Consider the following 23,833-nt stretch of genomic DNA (forward strand, 5'->3'; position numbering starts at 1 on the left):
ACAGATAAATTGTGATACAAAACACATTGCAATCATAAAGAGATATAAATAAGCACTTCACTATGCCATTCATAACAGCGAATAAGTATTCTGTGAAATATAGCCTAAGAGACCCACACGGTGCACACACTGTCACCTTTACACACGTGGGACAAGGAGTCTCCGGAGATCACATAAGTAAAATCCACTTGACTAGCATAATGACATCTAGATTACAAGCATCATCATATGAATCTCAATCATGTAAGGCAGCTCATGAGATTATTGTATTGAAGTACATAGGGAGAAAGATTAACCACATAGCTACCGGTACAGCCCTTAGCCTTGATGGAGAACTACTCCCTCCTCATGGGAGACAGCAGCGTTGATGAAGATGGTGGTGGTGTTGATGGAGAAGCCTTCCGGGGGCACTTCCCCGTCCCGGCGGCGTGCCGGAACAGAGACTCCTGTCCCCCAGATCTTGGCTTCGCGATGGCGGTCGCTCTGGAAGGTTTTCTCTGGTTTCGTCGAACGGGCTCGAGGTTTTAGGTCAGGGACGACTAAATAGGCGAAGAGGCGGAGTCGGAGGGCTGACGGGGTGGTGACACAGTAGGGAGGCGCGGCCCAGGCCCTGGCCGCGCCACCCTATCATCTGGGCCCACCAGGGCTCCCCTCTGGTGGCTCTCGGGTGTTCTGGAAGCTTCGTGGAAAAATAGGATGCTGGGCATTGATTTCGTCCGATTCCGAGAATATTTCCTTACTAGGATTTCTGGAACCAAAAACAGCAGAAAATAGGAACTGGCCCTTCGGCATCTCGTCAATAGGTTAGTTCCGGAAAACGCATAAATATGACATAAAGTATGCATAAAACATGTAGATATCATCAATAATGTGGCATGGAACATAAGAAATTATCGATACGTCGGAGACGTATCAGCATCCCCAAGCTTAGTTCCTGCTCGTCCCGAGCAGGTAAACGATAACAAAGATAATTTCTGGAGTGACATGCCATCATAACCTTGATCATACTATTGTAAGCATATGTAATGAATGCAGCGACAAAACAATGGTAATGACATGAGTAAACAAATGAATCATAAAGCAAAGACTTTTCATGAATAGTACTTCAAGACAAGCATCAATAAGTCTTGCATAAGAGTTAACTCATAAAGCAATAAATCAAAGTAAAGGTATTGAAGCAACACAAAGGAAGATTGAGTTTCAGCGGTTGCTTTTAACTTATAACATGTATATCTCATGGATATTGTCAATGTAAAGTAATATAACAAGTGCAATATGCAAGTATGTAGGAATCAATGCACAGTTCACACAAGTGTTTGCTTCTTGAGGTGGAAAGAGATAGGTGAACTGACTCAACATAAAAGGTAAAAGAATGGCCCTTCGCAGAGGGAAGCATTGATTGCTATATTTGTGCTAGAGCTTTGGTTTTGAAAACATAAAGAGAGCATAAAAGTAAAATTTTGAGAGGTGTTTGTTGTTGTCAACGAATGGTAGTGGGCACTCTAACCCCCTTGCTAGACAAACCTTCAAAGAGCGGCTCCCATGAAGGACGTTATCTCTACCAGCAAGGTAGATCATCCCTCTTATCTTTTGTTTACACATGTATTTTAGTTTTATTTATGGATGACACTCCTCCCAACCTTTTGCTTACACAAGCCATGGCTAACCGAATCCTCGGGTGCCTTCCAACATTCACATACCATGAAGGAGTGTCTATTTGCAAAATTAAGTTGCTTACTGATGAATCAGAGCAAAACATGTGAAGAGAATTATTAATGAAGGTTGATTAATTGGGGGCTGGGAACCCCGCGCCAGCTCTTTTTGCAAAATTATTGGATAAGCGGATGAAGCCACTAGTCCATTGGTGAAAGTTGCCCAACAAGAATGAAAGATAAACACCACATACTTCCTCATGAGCTATAAAACATTGACACAAATCAGAGGTGATAAATTTTGAATTATTTAAAGGTAGCACTCAAGCAATTTACTTTGGAATGGCGGAGAAATACCATGTAGTAGGTAGGTATGGTGGACACAAATGGCATAGTGGTTGGCTCAAGGATTTTGGATGCATGAGAAGTATTTCCTCTCGATACAAGGTTTAGGCTAGCAAAGTTATTTGAAACAAACACAAGGATGAACCGGTGCAGCAAAACTTACGTAAAAGACATATTGTAAACATTATAAGACTCTACACCGTCTTCCTTGTTGTTCAAAACTCAATACTAGAAATTATCTAGACTTTAGAGAGACCAATTATGCAAACCAAATTTTAACAAGCTCTATGTAGTTCTTCATTAATAGGTGCAAAGTACATGATGCAAGAGCTTAAACATGATCTATATGAGCACAACAATTGCCAAGTATCAAATTATTCAAGACATTATACCAATTACCACATGTAGCATTTTCTGTTTCCAACCATATAACAATTAGCGAAGCAGTTTCAACCTTCGCCATGAACATTAAAAGCTAATAACACATGTGTTCATATGAACCAGCGGAACGTGTCTCTCTCCCACACAAGCATGATGGATCAGATCTTATTCAAACACAAAACAAAAATAAAAGCACACAGACGCTCCAAGTAAAGTACATAAGACGTGACTGAATAAAAATATAGTTTCAAGAGAAGAAACCTGATAAGTTGTCGATGAAGAAGGGGATGCCTTGGGCATCGCCAAGCTTAGATGCTTGAGTCTTCTTGAAATATGCAGGGGTGAACCACGGGGGCATCCCCAAGCTTAGACTTTTCACTCTTCTTGATCATATTGTATCATCCTCCTCTCTTGACCCTTGAAAACTTCCTCCACACCAAACTCAAAACAAACTCATTAGAGGGTTAGTGCATAATCAAAAATTCACATGTTCAGAGGTGACACAATCATTCTTAACACTTCTGGACATTTCCCAAAGCTACTGGAAGTCAATGGAACAAAGGAATCCATCCCACATAACAAAAGAGGCAATGCGAAATAAAAGGCAGAATCTGTCAAAACAGAACAGTCCGTAAAGACAAATTTTAAAATGGCACCAGAGTTGCTCAGATGAAAATGCTCAAATTGAATGAAAGTTGCGTACATATCTGAGGATCACTCACGTAAATTGGCATAATTTTCTGAGTTACCTACAGAGAATTAGGCCCAGATTCGTGACAGCAAGAAATCGGTTTCTGCGCAGTAATCCAAATCTAGTATCAACCTTTCTATCAAAGACTTTACTTGGCACAACAATGCAATAAAATAAGATAAGGAGAGGTTGCTACAGTAGTGACAACTTCCAAGACTCAAATATAAAACAAAATTACTGTAGCAAAATAAACACATGGGTTATCTCCGAAGAAGATCTTTCTTTATAGCCATTAAGATGGGCTCAGCAATTTTAATGGTGCACTCGCAAGAAATAAGAGTTGAAGCCAAAGAGAGCATCAAGAAGCAAATTCAAAACACATTTAAGCCTAACATGCTTCCTATGCATAGGAATCTTGTAAATAAACAAGTTCATGAAGAGCAAAGTAACAAGCATAGGAAGATAAAACAAGCGCAACTTCAAGATTTTCAGCATATAGAGAGGTGTTTTAGTAACATGAAAATTTTTACAACCATATTTTCCTCTCTCATAATAATTTTCAGAGGCATCATGAACAAACTCAACAATATAACTATCACATAAAGCATTCTTATCATGAGTCTCATGCATAAAATTATTACTCTCCACATAGGCATAATCAATTTTATTAGTTGTAGTGGGAGCAAATTCAACAAAGTAGCTATCATTATTATTCTCATCATCAAATATAGGAGGCATATTGTAATCATAATCAAATTTATCCTCCATAACAAGCGGTACTAAAAGACCAATATCATTATAATCATCATAAATAGGAGGCAAAGTATCATCAAAGTAAATTTTCTCCTCAATGCTTGGGGGACTAAAAATATCATGCTCATCAAAGCCAGCTTCCCCAAGCTTAAAATTTTCCATATCATTAGCAACAATGGTGTTCAAAGCGTTCATACTAATATGTTCCATATGTTTTTTAATTTTCGCATCAAACCATCCATGTCTTAAATCAGGAAATAGAATAAGAAGCTCATTGTTGTCCATTATGCCAAACTAGTGTAAACAAGAAACAAAAAGATGCAATTGCAGGATCTAAAGGAAATAGCTTCGAGCACACACACAACGGTGCCAGAAAAGTACTTTACCTGGGACCGGAGTATGAGTGCCTTTTACCTTTCCTCCCCGGCAACGGCGCCAGAAAATAGCTTCGTTGCTGGCATCCGGTGTGTGAGTGTCGTTTACCTTTCCTCCCCGGTAACGGCGCCAGAAAAGTAGCTTGATGTATACGGGTGCTTCTATTCTTGTAGACAGTGTTGGGCCTCCAAGAGCAGAGGTTTGTAGAACAGCAGCAAGTTTCCCTTAAGTGGATCACCCAAGGTTTATCGAACTCAGGGAGGAAGAGGTCAAAGATATCCCTCTCATGCAACCCTGCAACCACAAAGCAAGAAGTCTCTTGTGTCCCCAACACACCTAATAGGTGCACTAGTTCGGCGAAGAGATAGTGAAATACAAGTGGTATGAATGAATATGAGCAGTAGTACGGCGCCAGAAATGTGCTTGCTGGCGTGCAGTTGATGGTAGTAATATTGTAGGAAGTAAACAAGCAGTAAAACAGTAAACAAGCAGCGATAGCAGTATTTAGGAACAAGGCCTAGAGATCATACTTTCACTAGTGGACACTCTCAACATTGATCACATAACAGAATAAATAGATAGATTCTAGACTCTACACCCTCTTGTTGGATGATGAACACCACTAACTGTGTAGAATTACACGAACCCTCAATGCCGGAGTTAACAAGCTCCACAATATTCGATATTCATGTTTAAGTAACCTTAGAGTGCATGACAGATCAACATAACCAAACCAAGTACTAACATAGCATGCACACTGTCACCTTCACACTACGAAAGGAGGAATAGATCACATCAATACTATCATAGCAATAGTTAACTTCATAATCTACAAGAGATCACAATCATAGCCTACGCCAAGTACTACACGACGCACACACTGTCACCATTACACCGTGCAGGAGGAATAAACTACTTTAATAACATCACTAGAGTAGCACACAGATAAATTGTGATACAAAACACATTGCAATCATAAAGAGATATAAATAAGCACTTCACTATGCCATTCATAACAACGAATAAGTATTCTGTGAAATATAGCCTAAGAGACCCACACGGTGCACACACTGTCACCTTTACACACGTGGGACAAGGAGTCTCCGGAGATCACATAAGTAAAATCCACTTGACTAGCATAATGACATCTAGATTACAAGCATCATCATATGAATCTCAATCATGTAAGGCAGCTCATGAGATTATTGTATTGAAGTACATAGGGAGAGAGATTAACCACATAGCTACCGGTACAGCCCTTAGCCTTGATGGAGAACTACTCCCTCCTCATGGGAGACAGCAGCGTTGATGAAGATGGTGGTGGTGTTGATGGAGAAGCCTTCCGGGGGCACTTCCCCGTCCCGGCGGCGTGCCGGAACAGAGACTCCTGTCCCCCAGATCTTGGCTTCGCGATGGCGGCGGCTCTGGAAGGTTTTCTCTGGTTTCGTCGAACTGGCTCGAGGTTTTAGGTCAGGGACGACTAAATAGGCGAAGAGGCGGAGTCGGAGGGCTGACGGGGTGGTGACACAGTAGGGGGGCGCGGCCCAGGCCCTGGCCGCGCCGCCCTATCATCTGGGCCCACCAGGGCTCCCCTCTGGTGGCTCTCGGGTGTTCTGGAAGCTTCGTGGAAAAATAGGATGCTGGGCATTGATTTCGTCCGATTCCGAGAATATTTCCTTACTAGGATTTCTGGAACCAAAAATAGCAGAAAACAGGAACTAGCCCTTCGGCATCTCGTCAATAGGTTAGTTCCGGAAAACGCATAAATATGACATAAAGTATGCATAAAACATGTAGATATCATCAATAATGTTGCATGGAACATAAGAAATTATCGATACGTCGGAGACGTATCAGAGGGGCTCCACGAGGCGGCCACGCTAGGCATTGGCCCGCCCCCCAAGCCTCGCCTAGGGGTGGTGTGGGCCCCAGGCACCCCACCGACCTATTCTCTCTGCCTATTTATACATCTTCTTGGGAAAACCCTAAAGACCCGAGCCTCCATCCACGAAAAGTTCCGTCGTAGCTGTCATCGCCGACCCCAATTCGGGAGGGTTCTAAAGCTCTTCCCGGCACCCTGCCGAAGAGGGAGATCGTCACCAGAGGCCTCTACATCGCCATGCCCGCCTCTGAAGTGATGTGTGAGTAGTTCATTCCTGGACTATGGGTCCATAGCAGTATCTCGATGGTTATATTCTCCAATTTGTGTCTCATGTTTAGATCTTGTGAGTTGGCTATCATGATCAAGATCGTCCTTATGTAATGCTACATGTTGTGTTTGCTGGGGTCCGATGAATATTGAATACTATGTTGAAATCGATTATATACTTGTCATATGTTATTTATGATCTTGCATGCTCTCCGTTGCTAGTAGATGTTCTGGCCAAGTATGTACTTGTGATTCCAAGAGGGACTATTTATGCTCGATAGTGGGTTCATGCCTCTAGTAATCTGGAAGAGTGACAATAAATTCTAGGGATTTCTATTTTTGTTCCCTCGGTGACATAGGCATCCCCAATGGGCCTGCCGAAGATGGTACCCGGGGTTTACTGAAGGCCCATGACCCGAAGAATATGAAGCCCGGAAGCCCAATTAAGCGTCGGTTTGGAAAGATAGAGTTGTATTAGGAATAATGACTTCTAACTATTACGGGACGAACTCAAAGAGTATCCCAATGTTTGTAATTTGTACATCACGAAACCCTTGGCTCCGTCTCCTATATAAGGGGAAGTCGAGGAAGAAAGAGAGGATCGATTCATTGTCAACATAACCCTAATTTTCTAGCAGTCGAGTACTTTTCCGGCTGAAACCCTCGAGATCTACTTGCCTTCTACTTTCCACGAAACCCTAGTCTACAACTTGTAGGCATTGACAAGTCAATACCTTGTCAATAGGCGCCGTCTGTGGGAATTAGAGGCGACAAGGAGCTGATTTCGATGGCACGTTCAACATCGTCGACATCTTCGGTGGTAAGTAACGCGATGGACGGAGGTAAACAGATCGAAACTGGTCTTGTTGATTTTATACCTCACCCTCCCGCCCGTGTGGATGCATATGCGTATCTGGAAGAGCCAATGGAGATGACGTTCGGAGGTTTCCACTTCCGCGTCGGCAAGGAAGGATCGCATCGTCTCGCGACTCAGGTTTCGTCGGGATCGCCAGCGGTCGACTCCGATTTCTCGGAATCATCATCATCGTTCGAGACGGGCGCCGAGGAGATCTCGCCGCCACACTTCGTCAAGTCTGCGACAAGCGGAAAACTCGTCGACATCTTCGGAAACATGTCCTTCGGGTCGCCTGCATATTCAGATCTGAGCAGCGACTCAGAGAGCATCGACAGCTTCGACTTCGTCGACAGATCCACCTTAGTTCGAGCGGGTCTTATAGATCCGTGTGATGGCTTTACCAGCTTTAGGAGGACCAACCCGACAAAATATCATCAAGTCTATGTAGTCGGAGAAACGAGTCGCCCAAAGGAGGAGACATCAGAGCTTTTGATGATTTGGGAAATCCATACATCGATCCCGCTGATCTTACGCGAGGTTTAGGCACCAAGTATGTCAGGCCTACACCGCGCCAAAGGTTGCAACTCCCACAAGCAGCTTGGGACAGAGCGACAACAGCCTTGAACGGTACAGATCCGTTGACCACCTCCGCTATGGTGGAGGAGTTGCAAGCATTCCAGTACAGGCTCGCGCGCCCCAGTCGAGCGATAGAGAAAGAAAGGGAGATACTTGAGAAGATAAAGGCCGCAGCTTCCGCGTCAAGTAGGCAAAGAGCTGAGCTGAGTCGACAATCAGGAACTTCGGGAGATAGTCGTCACAGAGCAGCTCGTAATAGGGGAAGATCTCGGCTGCAGAACATACCTGAAGGCGAGAGGGAGAATCTGATCCAAAATCTCGATATTTCTTTTATGTCAATAGACACAAGGGGAAACATTATTCCCAAAACACCGGAAGCTGGATATATGGCGACTCAGGCCTTTATACTGGCAAACAGGCCACCTCTCGGAGATCCAAGAGAAGCATTGTACAACATGGCTATGGCAGGAGTTGGAGTCATGGGAACAGCGTTCGCGGGCACAAGTACACCTCCCGAAGGTGCTCCAAGGCAAAATAGTCCACGACCCACAGTGGTGGTACAGGATCCTCCAAGAATGGGCGTGGCAAGAGATACAGCGACACATGCGTGGGTCGATAGGGCGTGACAAGAAAGGAGAGAACATCGGCATTCACCAGAGGTAGACGAGGAGGATATGTGCGGGCTCCCTTGTGTCACTTGACGAGTTCGTAAAACACGGGTCCCATCTGGTTTCAAATTGCTTGACAACTACAAAAAGTTCGATGGCCTGCAAGATCCTGAGGATTGGTTAGTCGACTATCTGGAGACAGTAAAATTGACGGGTGGAACCAAAGCAACTGCCATGCAGAGCATCCAGGTACACTTAAGTGGAGCAGCACGATCATGGATAAAAAAGTTACCGCCTGGATCTATCGACAGCTGGGAAACTTTTGAGGACATGTTCATGAAAAACTTCTTATCCACATGCAAGAAACCCGCGTCAATAGAGTAGCTGAGGGCCTGTAGACAGAAGTTTTGATGAGTCAATGAGGATGTACATCCAGAGGTGGAACATTATCAAAAATTCGGCAGAAAACATATCTGACGAAAGAGCGATAGATGCGTTTGTTGCTAGGATCTGAAGGAAGGACTTAGTCGAGGATTTGGGAAGGACCAATCCGAAAACAATAGCAGCACTCATGGAAATAGCGAATCGCTGAGCAGATGGAGAAGATGTTGTTCAACAAACAGCATAGGTTGCCTTAGGATGATCGTAACCGAAACATTCAAATAGACGACGCTTTTCTCGCCAGTTCTCAGATTATGACGGTCCTGGCCAAATATCGGCTGGCTTCTGAGGAACTAGTAGAGGTAATAATCGAGATGATTATCAAAACAGTGGTGAACAGCGTAGCTATTACAGGGATGGTCCCCGTCCTAGCAGGCAAAATAATGGACCAAGGTTCCAAAGGCCGTATGTGTCACCCGAAGATCTCTTGAACGGACCATGCCAAATGCACTTCTTTCTCGACAACAACGGAAAAAGGCAGTCGGGGCATCTGCAGAAGGATTGCCGAACTTTCCAGGCACTGCATAGGTACGCAGGGCATGCTAACGCGCAGGCAGCAAACAGGAACCCCCAGGGGCCAAGGAGTGAGATTCACCTACCACCTCCACCCGCAATCACGGACGAAAATCGACACCAGTTACAATTAGCGGTAGCTCCAACCAATGGTCCTTATATCGACACCAATGGGGCGGTCTCGATGATTCAGAAGGGCAGGCCATCCAATAGAGCTCAAAAAGTGATTTCGTGACAAGTCTTTATGGCAGAAAAGATGCCTCCACCAACAATCGAGTACCTGAATTGGTCGGGGCAGGACATCGGCTTCACCATAGCGGACCACCCGCAGCAAGTTCCACGACAAGGGCAATCACCTTTGATCCTACCGGCGGTGATTGCAGGATTCGACGTTTCACGGGTGTTCATAGATGGAGGCAGCAGTTTAAACCTCATGTATGCAGATACATTGAGGAAGATGAATATATCCTTGGCGAACTTAACACCAACTGACACGCGTTTCCATGGTATTACACCAGATAAGCCAAGTTATCCATTGGGAAAGATCAAACTCGACATTCAGTTTGGAACCTGAGAGAATTACAGAAGAGAGAAGCTGGAGTTCGAAGTCGTGGATTTCCCGTCACAGTACCATGTTTTGCTAGGACGACCCGCTTATGCCAGATTTATGGCGGTACCACACTACACATATTTGTTGTGGAGACTCCCTGGACCCAAGGGCCCAATCACAGTAAAAGGCAGTTTCGCGCTAGCGGATAAGTGCGACAAGGATTTTCATCGGCTGTCAGAAACTTTCGGGATGCAAGCAGAATATATGGCGTCAAGGCTAACAACTGATTATGATGTGCTGCTGGACGGAGAGAGGCCGCTAAAGGAGCCAACCTTTGATACCACCAAAAACTCGAAGGAAGTACAGATTCAACCGACAGATCCTAAGAAGACGACGGCTATCGCAACAAACATGGATCTCGCATAGGAAAGCGCGCTCGTCGAGTTCCTCCATGAGCGCTGGGAAATCTTCGCATGGTGTCCAGCTGACATGCCAGGAGTACCCAGGGAACTTGCCGAGCACCCTCTTAACTTGGATCCAATGGCTAGACCAATCAAACAACCTTTGCGGCGTTTTTCGGAACAATACCGCAAGGCTATGCTGTCAAAAATTAATCGACTCAAAGAAGCAGGATTTATCAAAGAGTTACACACAGAAGCCACGTGGTTAGCTAACCCAGTGTTGGTCCCGAAGAAAAACACAGAGGTCCTTCGCATGTGCGTTGACTTCACGTGTCTCAATAAACACTGTCCAAAGGATCACTTCACCCTCCCGAGGATCGATCAAATTATCGACTCCACGGCATGCTGTGAACGTCTTTCCTTCCTAGACGCATATTCTGGTTACAACCAGATCGACTAAAATAAGAAGATGAAGTCAAAACAGCTTTCATAATACCCTATGGCGTGTTCTGCTACAGAACAATGCCTTTCGGGCTAAAAAACGCGGGAGCCACCTATCAGAGGATGATTGATGACCCACAAGTATAGGGGGTGTATCGTAGTATCTTCGATAAGTAAGAATGTCGATCCCAACGAGGAGCAGAAGGTGTTGACAAGCAGTTTCGATGAAGGATTCACTGTAAATGCTCACAGACAAGTATTCAGGGGGTTTTGATGTAACAGATGAATAAAGTACGAGTAAGTAAAGTGCGAGAGTAACAATTGCAGCGAGTGGCCCAATCCTTTTTAGCACAAAGGACAAGCCGGTTTGTTTACTTATAATGACCAAACGTTCTTGAGGACACACGGGAATTTAGTCTAGTGCTTTCGCTTCATACAGCTGATTAATCTTCATTGTTTTGATAAGTGTTGTGTGGGTGAACCTATGCTAATGTACCGCCCTTCCTAGGACTAATACATACTTGTGATTATACCCCTTGCAAGCATCCGCAACTACAAGAAAGTAATTAAGATAAATCTAACCACAGCCTTAAACTCTGAGATCCTGCTATCCCTCCTGCATCGATATACCAACGGGGGCTCAGGTTTCTGTCACTCCGGCAACCCCGCAATTGGCAAACGAGTACAAGATGCATTCCCCTAGGCCCATAAATGGTGAAGTGTCATGTAGTCGACGTTCACATGACACCACTAGAAGAATAACACCACAACTTAAATATCATAACATTGAATACTACTCAACCATAATTCACTACTAACATTTAGACTTCACCCATGTCCTCAAGAACTAAACGAACTACTCACGAGACATCATATGGAACATGATCAGAGGTGATACGATGATGAATAACAATCTGAACATAAACCTTGGTTCAATGGTTTCACTCAATAGCATCAATAACAAGTAGAAATCAACACCGGGAGAGTTTCCCCTATCAAACAATCAAGATCCAACCCGAATTGTTACAGCGGTGACGAGGTGCAGCGGTGGAGATGGCGGTGATGATGATGGAGATGATGACGATGGTGATGGAGATGATGTCCAGCTCGATGACGGTGACGGTGACGATGGCGTCGATTTCCTCCTCCGGGAGGGAATTTCCCCGGCGGATTCCTGCCCGCCGGAGAGCTCTTTTCTCTCTGGTGTTCTCCGCCCCGCAGAGGCGGCTGTGACTCTTCGCGACTATCCTCTGGGGCTTAGGTTTTCGGGACGAAGGCGTACGCGAAGAAAAGGAGGCGAGAGAGGGCTATGGGCCCCCTCCTCACAGGGCGGCGCGGCCAGGCCTTGGGCCGCGCCGGCCTATGAGGTGGGCCCACCTCGGGTCCCCTCGGCTCCCCCTTCTGGCTCCCTTCGTCCTCTGGAAAAATAGGATTTTTCATATAATTTCCGTCAACTATTGATCTTCCGAAATATTGCATTCTGACGGCGTTTTTTCCAGCAGAATCCTGGCTCCGGTGCGCGATCCCCAAATAATCATGAAACATGCAAAATAGATGAAATAACATAAGTATCATCTCTAAATATGAAATACATCAATGAATAACAGCAAATTATGATATAAAATAGTGATGCAAATTGGACGTATCAACTCCCCCCAAGCTTAGACTTCGCTTGTCCCCAAGCGAAACTGAGCTCAGTAAACAAGACCACATGTTTATGGAGTGAAGAGTCGATAAATAAAATACGGACAAGAAGCATCATATTAATTCACACAAGGCATTCTAGTGAACAACTTCCCAATATGATTCAACTTGAGACAAGTAAAAGGTGATCACAAATAAAGGTGCATAGGAAATCATAATTGGTGATGGCAAACTTCGTTCTTGGTCAAAGAACGGTTAACAGATTATACTTATCTATCGAGCGGAGCTCTTATATTAAAGCTTATATAGCACAACTTGCATACTCAATCATAATAATCTCCTCATAATCATTGATAATCTTCAAAGCTATATTCATCAGATAAAACTTGTACTAAACAAGGAAGAATAAAAGGCATGATTAAATATATCACAATATAGATGATTGGATCACAACAACTCAAATGCTTGCTTAAGATGGGGGAAATAGGTTTACTGACTCAACATAAAGTAAAAGATAGGCCCTTCGCAGAGGGAAGCAGGGATTAAATCATGTGCTAGAGCTTTTCAAGTTTTGAAATCATATAGAGAGCATAAAAGTAAAGTTTTGAGGGGTGTTTGTTGTTGTCAACGACTGGTAGTGGGTACTCTAACCCCCTTGCCAGACAAACTCTCAAAGAGCGGCTCCCATAAAGTTTTCTTTTTGGTTGACACTCCTTCCAACCTTTGCTTTCACAAACCATGGCTAACCGAATCCTCGGGTGCCTGCCAGCAATCTCATACCATGAAGGAGTGTCTTTTTATTTTAGTTTTATTTAGATGACACTCCTCCCCTCCTTTGCTTTCTCAAGCCATGGCTAACCGAATCCTCGGGTGCCGTCCAACAATCACATACCATGGAGGAGTATCTATTTGTAAAATTACAAAAGTTAATTAACTTGGGACTGGGAACCCCATTGCCAGCTCTTTTTGCAAAGTTATTGGATAAGTGGATGAAGCCACTAGTCCATTGGTGAAAGTTGCCCAACAAGATTGAAAGATAAACACCACATACTTCCTCATGAGCTATAAAACATTGACACAAATAAGGAGTAATAAAGTTTTGAATTGTTTAAAGGTAGCACATGAAGTATTTACTTGGAGTGGCAGGAAATACCATGAAGTAGGTAGATATGGTGGACACAAATGGCATAGGTTTGGTTTAAGGTTTGGATGCACGAGAAGCATTCCCTCTCAGTACAGGTCTTTGGCTAGCAAGGTTGAATAGCAAGCATAAGAGTTGAGGTAAACAAACAAATATACATGTGATAGAAACAATCATGCATCTTCCTTGTAAGCACAAACAAATTTAACTTAAGAATACTAAGCTAGGACTTAACAAGAAAGATAATAACATATCTACATGTATTTCCTCTTTTCTACTTAAACTCAAAGTGTTGTTGCTATTGACCAATGCTAAGTTTGCCAAAACCAAATAGATTTACTCAATGCTCCCAAAGTGATGCCAATACTAACAACACGATCAATCACATAATAGAGATTGCAAACTAAAATAAGATGTGCAATATGTAAATGACAAAACTTCTCATTAATATTCCATAACGATAACTCACACCAAGGGATACATAGATAACCAACTAAAGAGAGATACTTCCATACCGCAACACATCTTATATGATAACTTCCCTACTCATGATATGACACTACTTGATAATAAAAAGTAAAAGATAGTGATGATGTGATACCGTGGCACTCCCCCAAGCTTGGAAGAAACCAAGGGGATACCGATGATGAATTACTCCTTCGGTGGTGATGGTGAATCCTTGCCATCATCAGACTTCCAAGGAAGAGGCTCTCCATCAACAAAAGACATCTTGGTCTCCGGAATCCTAAAACTAGCAGCATAACTTATGCGTTTAAACCTGTTTTCATACTCACAGTTTTGATTTTGAACATCATAGAGTTGAGCTTGGAGTTTGTTGGTGGTGTCGTGAAGCGAGAAGATATCGTCCCACAACTTTGCAGCCTCCTTCTTGTGTCCATCAATAAGTTCAGACACAATCTTGTGAAAGATGTCCACTTCACGCTCAGCCATCTTCTTGTAGTTGAAGACCTCTTGTTCTAGTTTCTCCACCCTGTCTTCCAAGCTTCCTTCTCCTTTAGGACCCTGGACATCTTTGATCTGCAACTCTCCGTCTACGAGCAGCAATTCCTTGGGGTGCATCTTCAGCTCGTTCATGTACGGGTTGACGACATCCTCAAAGAAGCTGTCCTTCGGAGTTCCCGACAAAGACATGGCGGCTCTAGATCCGAAGCAAATCCTGGCAGAAAACAGCTCGAAACAAAACACGGCGAGAAAACGATATACGGACCTCCAGGGGTCCGGGGGATTATATAGCAGTAATTTTTACGACCGAAGAAAAGTACCAGATCGAACAAGAGTCGGAGAGGGACAACGAGGCGGTGTCCTCATAGGGCGGCGCGGCCAGGCTGGGGCCCGCGCCGGCCTATGGGGGCACGCCCTTGTGCGTCTCCTCCACTCCATTTCGATCTCGTAATTTTTCATATTTTCCAAAAACAGCAAAAACATTGTTCAGAAAGTAAATCGCGGACTTTTTCTTACCAGAACTGTTACCTATTCAAAGTCGGATTCTGCAGGACTGTCAACTTGACTTTTGATGAAAGCTTCCGGAGTTACCACTTGGATAATATCAACATCTTCATTATAAGAATCTCCAGCGATATAATGCTTGAGTCTTTGTCCATTCACTACCTGTGTGGCATTACCTTGAAGAGAGCTAATTTTAATTCCTCCTGATCGATAAACCTCATCAATGACATATGGTCCTTCCCATTTTGAGAGCAACTTCCCTGCAAAGAATCTGAGACGAGACCGATACAATAGGACTTTATCCCCAACATTAAATTCTCTTTTGATAATCCTTCTATCATGCCATTTCTTAACTTTCTCTTTAAAGAGTTTAGCATTTTCATAAGCTTCACTTCTCCATTCATCTAGAGAACTTAATTGCAGCAACCTCTTATTACCGGCTAGTTTAGGATCTTTATTTAGTTCTCTAACAGCCCAATAAGCTTTGTGCTCTAATTCTAAAGGTAAATGACAAGCTTTTCCATAAACCATTTTATAAGGCAACATACCCATAGGATTTTTATAAGTAGTTATATAAGCCCATAGTGCGTCCTTCAATTTAACAGCCCAGTTCTTTCTAGTTTTATTAACAGTCTTTTGCAAGATAGACTTAATCTCTCTATTTGATAGTTCTACTTGCCCACTAGTTTGAGGATGATAAGCGGAAGCAATTCTATGATTAATACCATATTTAGCAAGAGTTCTTCTAAAACCACCATGAATAAAATGAGAACCTCCATCTGTCATAATATATCTAGGAACTCCAAATCTAGGAAAAATAATGTCTAAAAGCATTCTTAAAGAGGTCTCACCATCAGCACTTTTTGTAGGTATGGCTTCCACCCATTTAGTAACATAATCAACAGCAACAAGTATATGAGTGTTACCTTCTGAAGAGGGAAAAGGTCCCATGAAGTCAAATCCCCAACAATCAAATGGTTCAATAACAAGAGTATAATTCATAGGCATTTCATTGCGTCTGGAGATATTACCAACCCTTTGACATTCATCACAAGATAAAATGAACTTCCTTGCATCTTTGAAGAGAGTTGGCCAATAAAAACCTGATTGTAGAACCTTTTGCGCGGTTCTATCTCCGGCGTGATGTCCTCCATAAGCACTCCCATGACATTTACTCAATATCTCTTGTTGCTCATATTCGGGAACACATCTTCGCAGAATACCATCCACTCCTTCTTTATATAAGTGTGGGTCATCCCAAAAATAATGCCTCAAGTCATAAAAGAATTTCCTCCTTTGCTGAGCTGAAAAGGTTGGCGGCAAGTACTTGGATACAATAAAGTTAGCATAATCAGCGTACCAAGGGCTATCTCGCGAATTCACCTTTATTACAGCCAATTGTTCATTTGGAAAACTATCATTAACAGGAACAGGATCATAAGCAATATTTTCCAATCTAGACAAATTATCAGCAATAGGATTATCAGCACCTTTCCTATCTACAATATGTAAATCAAATTCTTGCAACAGAAGTACCCATCTAATAAGCCTTGGCTTAGCATCTTTCTTTGTCATAAGGTATCTAATTGCAGCATGATCAGTATGTATTGTAACTTTTGAATCAACAATATAGGATCTAAACTTATCACAAGCAAAGACTACAGCTAATAATTCTTTTTCAGTTGTAGCATAATTTCTTTGAGCAGCGTCAAGAATCTTGCTAGCATAATGAATAACATTTAATTTTTTATCTACTCGTTGTCCAAGAACAGCGCCTACAGCAAAATCACTAGCATCACACATAATTTCAAATGGTAAGTTCCAGTCAGGAGGTTCAACTATAGGGGCAGTTGTTAAGGCTTTCTTTAGAGTTTCAAAAGCTTCCTTACAATCATCATCAAAAACAAAAGGTACATCTTTTTGAAGAAGATTAGTAAGAGGCTTTGAAATCTTGGAGAAATCTTTAATAAATCTCCTATAAACCCAGCATGACCAAGAACACTACGAATACCTTTAACATCCCTCATATAGGGCATCTTCTCAATTGCTTCAACTTTAGCTCTATCAACTTCAATACCTCTCTCAGAAATTTTATGTCCCAATACAATTCCTTCATTAACCATAAAGTGGCATTTCTCCCAATTAAGAACAAGGTTAGTTTCTTTACATCTCTGCAACACTTTATCGAGGTTTCGCAAGCAATTATCAAAAGAATTCCCATAGACAGAAAAATTATCCATGAATACCTCTACAATACTCTCGCAAAAACCATGAAAAATAGCAGACATGCATCTTTGAAAAGTAGCAGGAGCATTACATAAACCAAAAGGCATACACCTATAAGCATAAGTTCCATAGGGACAAGTGAAAGTGGTTTTCTCTTGATCTTTAATAATTGCAACAGCAGGTTCAACTTTTATTTGTTCTTCAGGTTCTATAGGTTTCTTTTCACATTTATGAACCGCACTATTTATAACAGAGTACTCCTTCATTTTAGCAGGGAAAGGAGTTTTTTCAATATTAGCTTCAGGAATAACATGATCAACAGTTTCAACTACAACACATTCATTTATAGATGAATCAATTTTATCTTTATACGGTTCATGATACTTATCAAAGTTCTTCTTTGGCAATTCATAATGAGAGGCAAAAGCTTTATAAAGATTTGCAGCGACTTGAGAATCAAGACCATAAGTAGCACTCATATTACGAAATTTATCAGTATCCATAAAAGCTTCAATGCATTTATAATCATAACTTATACCTGATTCTCTATCCTTGTCGTTCTCCCATCCTTCAGTATTTTCTTGGATCCGATTAAGAAGGTCCCTTTTAAACTCTTCCTTGTTGCGTGTAAATGATCCAGAACAAGAAGTATCCAGCAAGGTCTTGTCTTGAAAAGAAAGTCTTGCATAGAAATTATCAATAATAATATTACCAGGAAGCTCATGAATGGGGCATTTGAGCATTAAAGACTTCAATCTCCCCCACGCTTGGGCAATACTCTCTCCTTCATGAGGCCAAAAATTATATATGCGATTCCGATCTTTGTGAATCTCACTTGGAGGATAGAACTTAGAATAAAACCGGGGCACTATATCATTCCATTCAAGAGAATCCCCATTATCCAGTAATTTATACCAATGCGCCGCTTTACCAGACAGCAATACAGAGAATAGTTTCTTTCTCACTTCATCCATAGCAATACCTGCACACTTGAATAAATGATCTCCAGGGTGGACAGTTCCATCCCCTGTATAACGGTTACCCACTACACGTTCAATAATTTTCATAGGTATTTTTTATGGTATTTCTTCCTTACCTGGCGCCTCATCCACTACCTTTCTAGTAGTAGTAGATTTCCCAAATAAACACTCAAGAGAAGATCTCTCCATAATGAGTTATAGCAGCAGGCAGAAATAAAATCAGCACAAACAGTAGAAATTTCCCTTACCAATTCCACTTACCAATAGCGCTTCACTCCCCGGCAACGGCGCCAGAAAATAGTCTTGATGACCCACAAGTATAGGGGGTGTATCGTAGTATCTTCGATAAGTAAGAATGTCGATCCCAACGAGGAGCAGAAGGTGTTGACAAGCAGTTTCGATGAAGGATTCACTGTAAATGCTCACAGACAAAATATTCAGGGGGTTTTGATGTAACAGATGAATAAAGTACGAGTAAGTAAAGTGCGAGAGTAACAATTGCAGCGAGTGGCCCAATCCTTTTTAGCACAAAGGACAAGCCGGTTTGTTTACTTATAATGACCAAACGTTCTTGAGGACACACGGCAATTTAGTCTAGTGCTTTCGCTTCATACAGCTGATTAATCTTCATTGTTTTGATAAGTGTTGTGTGGGTGAACCTATGCTAATGTACCGCCCTTCCTAGGACTAATACATACTTGTGATTATACCCCTTGCAAGCATCTGCAACTACAAGAAAGTAATTAAGATAAATCTAACCACAGCCTTAAACTCTGAGATCCTGCTATCCCTCCTGCATCGATATACCAACGGGGGCTCAGGTTTCTGTCACTCCGGCAACCCCGCAATTGGCAAACGAGTACAAGATGCATTCCCCTAGGCCCATAAATGGTGAAGTGTCGTGTAGTCGACGTTCACATGACACCACTAGAAGAATAACACCACAACTTAAATATCATAACATTGAATACTACTCAACCATAATTCACTACTAACATTTAGACTTCACCCATGTCCTCAAGAACTAAACGAACTACTCACGAGACATCATATGGAACATGATCAGAGGTGATATGATGATGAATAACAATCTGAAAATAAACCTTGGTTCAATGGTTTCAATCAATAGCATCAATAACAAGTAGAAATCAACACCGGGAGAGTTTCCCCTATCAAACAATCAAGATCCAACCCGAATTGTTACAACGGTGACGAGGTGCAGCGGTGGAGATGGCGGTGATGATGATGGAGATGATGACGATGGTGATGGAGATGATGTCTAGCTCGATGACGGTGACGATGGCGTCGATTTCCCCCTCCGGGAGGGAATTTCCCCGACGGATTCCTGCCCGCCGGAGAGCTCTTTTCTCTCTGGTGTTCTCCGCCCCGCAGAGGCGGCTGTGACTCTTCGCGACTATCCTCTGGGGCTTAGGTTTTCGGGACGAAGGCGTACGCGAAGAAAAAGAGGCGAGAGAGGGCTGTGGGCCCCCTCCTCACAGGGCGGCGCGGCCAGGCCTTGGGCCGCGCCGGCCTATGAGGTCGGCCCACCTCGGGTCCCCTCGGCTCCCCCTTCTGGCTCCCTTCGTCCTCTGGAAAAATAGGATTTTTCATATAATTTCTGTCAACTGTTGATCTTCCGAAATATTGCATTCTGACGGTGCTTTTTCCAGCAGAATCCTGGCTCCAGTGCGCGATCCCCAAATAATCATGAAACATGCAAAATAGATGAAATAACATAAGTATCATCTCTAAATATGAAATACATCAATGAATAACAGCAAATTATGATATAAAATAGTGATGCAAATTGGACGTATCAATGATGCAGAAATGTCTTGCCACACAGATTGGCAAAAAATTTCAAGTGTACATCGACGATGTTGTCATAACAACAAAGCAGGGATCAACCTTGATCGAGGATCTCAAGAAAACTTTCGACAACCTCGAAAAATTCTGCCTCAAGCTGAACCCGACGAAATGATCTTTTGGCGTCCCTACAGGAGAGCTTCTCGGGTTTCTGGTGTTAGCAAGAGAAATTGAGGCTAACCCAGAGAAAATTCAAGCCATTGTAACAATGCGGAAGCCAATCAAGCTAAAGGAAATACAACAGCTAACCGGGCGAGTTGCGGCTTTAAGCAGATTCGTCGCCATGCTGGGAGAAAAGGCGCTGCCATTTTACGCGTTGATCAAGCAAGGGGAAAAGTTCGAGTGGAAGGAAGAAGCAGACAGAGCCTTTGAGGATCTCAAGCGCACAATCTCAACACCGCCAATACTGGTGGCGCCTAAGGAAAAGGAACCTCTCCTGTTATATATCGCAGCCACACCTCGGGTGGTTAGCACGGTACTTGTGGTCAAAAGAGAAGAAGAAGGGAAACTTCATGGAGTCCAGAGGCCGGTATATTTCATCAGTGAAGTCTTATCGCCTTCAAAACAGCGGTACCCGTAGTTTCAGAAGTTGGTGTATGGAGTGTTTACAACCGCAAGAAAATTGCGACACTATTTTTTAACGCATCCGATACTAGTGGTCAACGAGGCACCTTGATCAAACATATTAAACAACCCAGAGGCTACGGGTCGTGTCTCCCTTTGGGGAATAGAACTTTCCCCTCGGGACATACTTATGAGAAAAGAAAAGCAATCAAGTCGCTGATCTTACCAGACTTTATCGCAGAGTGGATGGAGCTGCAAAATACGGGACCCCCAGATCTATCGAGAACCTAGACCATGAACTTCGATGGGTCCAAGAGGTTAGAAGGAACTCGAGCAGGCGTGATATTAGTGTCACCTCAAGGAGATAAGATGAAATATGTGCTGCGGATGATGTTCCCTAACGCGTCTAACAATGAGGCGGAGTATGAAGCACTCATACATGGGATGAAGATGGCGAAAGCCTGTGGTGCAACCCGATTAAAAATCTTCGGCGATTCCCAACTGGTGGCTCAACAGGTGATGAACCAGTGCGACGCAGTCAATGACAGCATGATAGCATACAAGGAGGTATACAACGAACTCGAGAAAGTCTTTGATGGGTGTGAAGTGAATCATATTAGCAGACTCAGCAACGATGAAGACGATGTTTTGGCAAACATCGGGTCGCAATGCTTAGCAATACCACCCGGCGTATTTTGGGAGGAGATAAATGAAAGATCAACTAAGGCGAAGAAACAGCCAAAGAAAAAGGAGAAGCTTGAGAAAGACTCGGGGGCTCTAGCAAGATCAGAAGCAAACACATCGGGAGATGAAGAGGAATCACATGAGGTGATGGTGGTGCAAGTTCCTTGGATGCAGGTTTACATAGCATATATCTTAAGGAAAGAAATACCCAAGATCCGGTAGAAGCAAGGCGAGTTATTCGATGGTCCAAAGCCTTTACCATGGTCAAAGGAGAGCTGTATAAGCGAAGTATATCGGGAGTATTGCAGCGATGCGTTACACCCGAAGAAGGAAGAGTTATCCTGAAGGATGTACACGAGGGAGTATGCGGACACCACGCAAGCAGTCGAGCTATAGCAGCAAAGGTCTCCAGAGCAGAATTTTACTGGTTAACTACAATAGAAGATGCAAAGGACATAGTACGCACTTGTGACGCGTGCCAAAGATTCGCGGCAAAACCTCACTCCCCAGCAGCAGAGCTGATGCCAATACCTTGGTCGTGGCCTTTCGCACAATGGGGTCACTACATGGTAGGGAAGTTGCATAAGGCTTGGCCCGGAGGTTACGTGTATATGCTCCTAGCTATTGACAAATTTACTAAGTGGATTGAGGCAAAACCAATAACTTCTCCAAATGCAGCATCGGTGGTAAGTTTCATCAAAGGCATCGTTTTTCGATTTGGTGTCCCGCACAGCATCGTCACGGACAACGGCAGCAATTTCACCTCTAAGGAGTTTAAAGCATATTGTGCGGAGGTGGGCATCAAACTACACTTAGCATCGGTGGCGCACCCGCAAACCAATGGCCAAGTCGAAAAAGCAAACGGTATCATTTGCAACGGTATCAAGAAACGGCTGCTAACACCACTAGAAAAAGCTCGACACACCTGGCCAGAAGAGTTGCCTAGCGTACTATGGAGTATATGGACGACGGCCAATACAGCAACACAAGAAACTCTGTTCTTCCTGGTCCATGGAGCTGAGGCGGTGCTCCCGATAGAAATAGAACACAATTCTCCAAGAGTGGCGGAATATGATGAAGAAACTTCGAGAAAAGCACTAGAAGATGATGTTGATGCACTCGACGAAGCTAGAGACGAGGTGTTGTCAAGAGTCACCAAATACCAGCAAGACCTGAAAAACTATCATAGTCGACGTTTACGTCCAAGGTCATTCCAAGTTGGCGACCTGGTTCTTCGGCTCACGCAGGATAGCCATGAAAAATTCGAGTCACCATGGGTAGGCCTGTACATCGTCACCGAAGTGATCGCAGGAGGAGCGTACAGAATAAAGGAAAAGAAGACAGGGGTTACAGAACGAAACCCCTGGAACGTGGTGCAGCTTAGGCGTTTTTTACGCATAAGTCAAAAATGGAGTTATACATGTAAACATACAATGTACTGAAATGCCCGTAAGTTTTCAGACGCACTTTTTTCCTTTCAGGGCACCGAGTGGGGCTGAAAGGTTTTTAATGAGGCGGGCTCGCGATGCTGCAATATAGTAAAGATATTGGTGATACATCTTTTTCTTCGACATGCCAAGTTTCTTGAGGCCCCTCTTGTCCTGGTTGGAGAGCTTGGATCTCTCCCATCCGGAGATCTCCACATCCTCCATAGCAGCAGGGTTTTTTGGAGCAGAGTGTTTGTCTAGCCTTGTGTGCGGAGGCATGAAGCGAGCTTTGGCGGAAAAGGAGAGTGCTTGGCAGCGCAAGGGAGCAGAGCCTGAGGATGGCAATGGCGAAGGAGAGAGAGAGGAGATTTGAACGGCGCAGCGAAGGGTAAAGAATGAGGAAGAAGAAGATGCTTTATAGGAAAGGATTGATTCATCGCACCGTTAGATGGAAAGGAAATGGATTCGATGCCTTACACGTGTTTGCAAGGGCACAGGAGTCTTTTTACTTTGAGGTAACTAAACAGGCGCTACAGCGCGCGTGCCAGGAAAAGCGGAGGACGTGTGCCCCCACTTGCGTAACGTGTCAAGCGACGCAGTGTTAGGGACCCACAGGTCAGTGACAGGACAGAACCCGCACCTTCCCAATACGACGATCGTGGCCATCGTCAGCGCTGATGTCACTATAAGGGAAATTTCGGGTGCAGTGCTTCGAAGATTGGCAACAAAGGCTTATTATTGATAATTTCGGGAGCCTTTGATCAAATACAAGTTTTTTTTTCAAATGCTCGGGGGCTACTTTTATAAGGAGTTTGATATGGAGTTGATTCAAAAAAGACAAACATGAGCCTACAGCCAAGTATAAATACTCGACTGTAGCCACGGGGGCTACTCCCATTGGGAGCGCCGGTCGCGCACCCGATAAATATGGAAATAATAGAAGAGTTGACAATATAGCGACAAAGATAATAAAAAGGTGAGCCTACAACCAAGTACAAGCACTTGGCTGTAGCCTCGGGGGCTACTCCCATCGGGAACGCTGGTCGCGTACCCGATGAAACTGAAGGAGTCACAGTGAGCATATTTCGAGTTATGATATAAC

General features: G+C 43.5%; 1 pseudogene; it reads right to left on the bottom strand.

Moving 5' to 3' along the window:
* The window catches only part of LOC139832296 (uncharacterized), a 45,147-nt pseudogene extending 21,750 nt beyond the window's left edge, over positions 1-23,397 (bottom strand).
* Positions 23,398-23,833: the final 436 nt, after the last annotated feature.

Source organism: Lolium perenne, chromosome 6 (assembly GCF_019359855.2).
Source record: "Lolium perenne isolate Kyuss_39 chromosome 6, Kyuss_2.0, whole genome shotgun sequence".
NCBI lineage: Eukaryota > Viridiplantae > Streptophyta > Magnoliopsida > Poales > Poaceae > Lolium > Lolium perenne.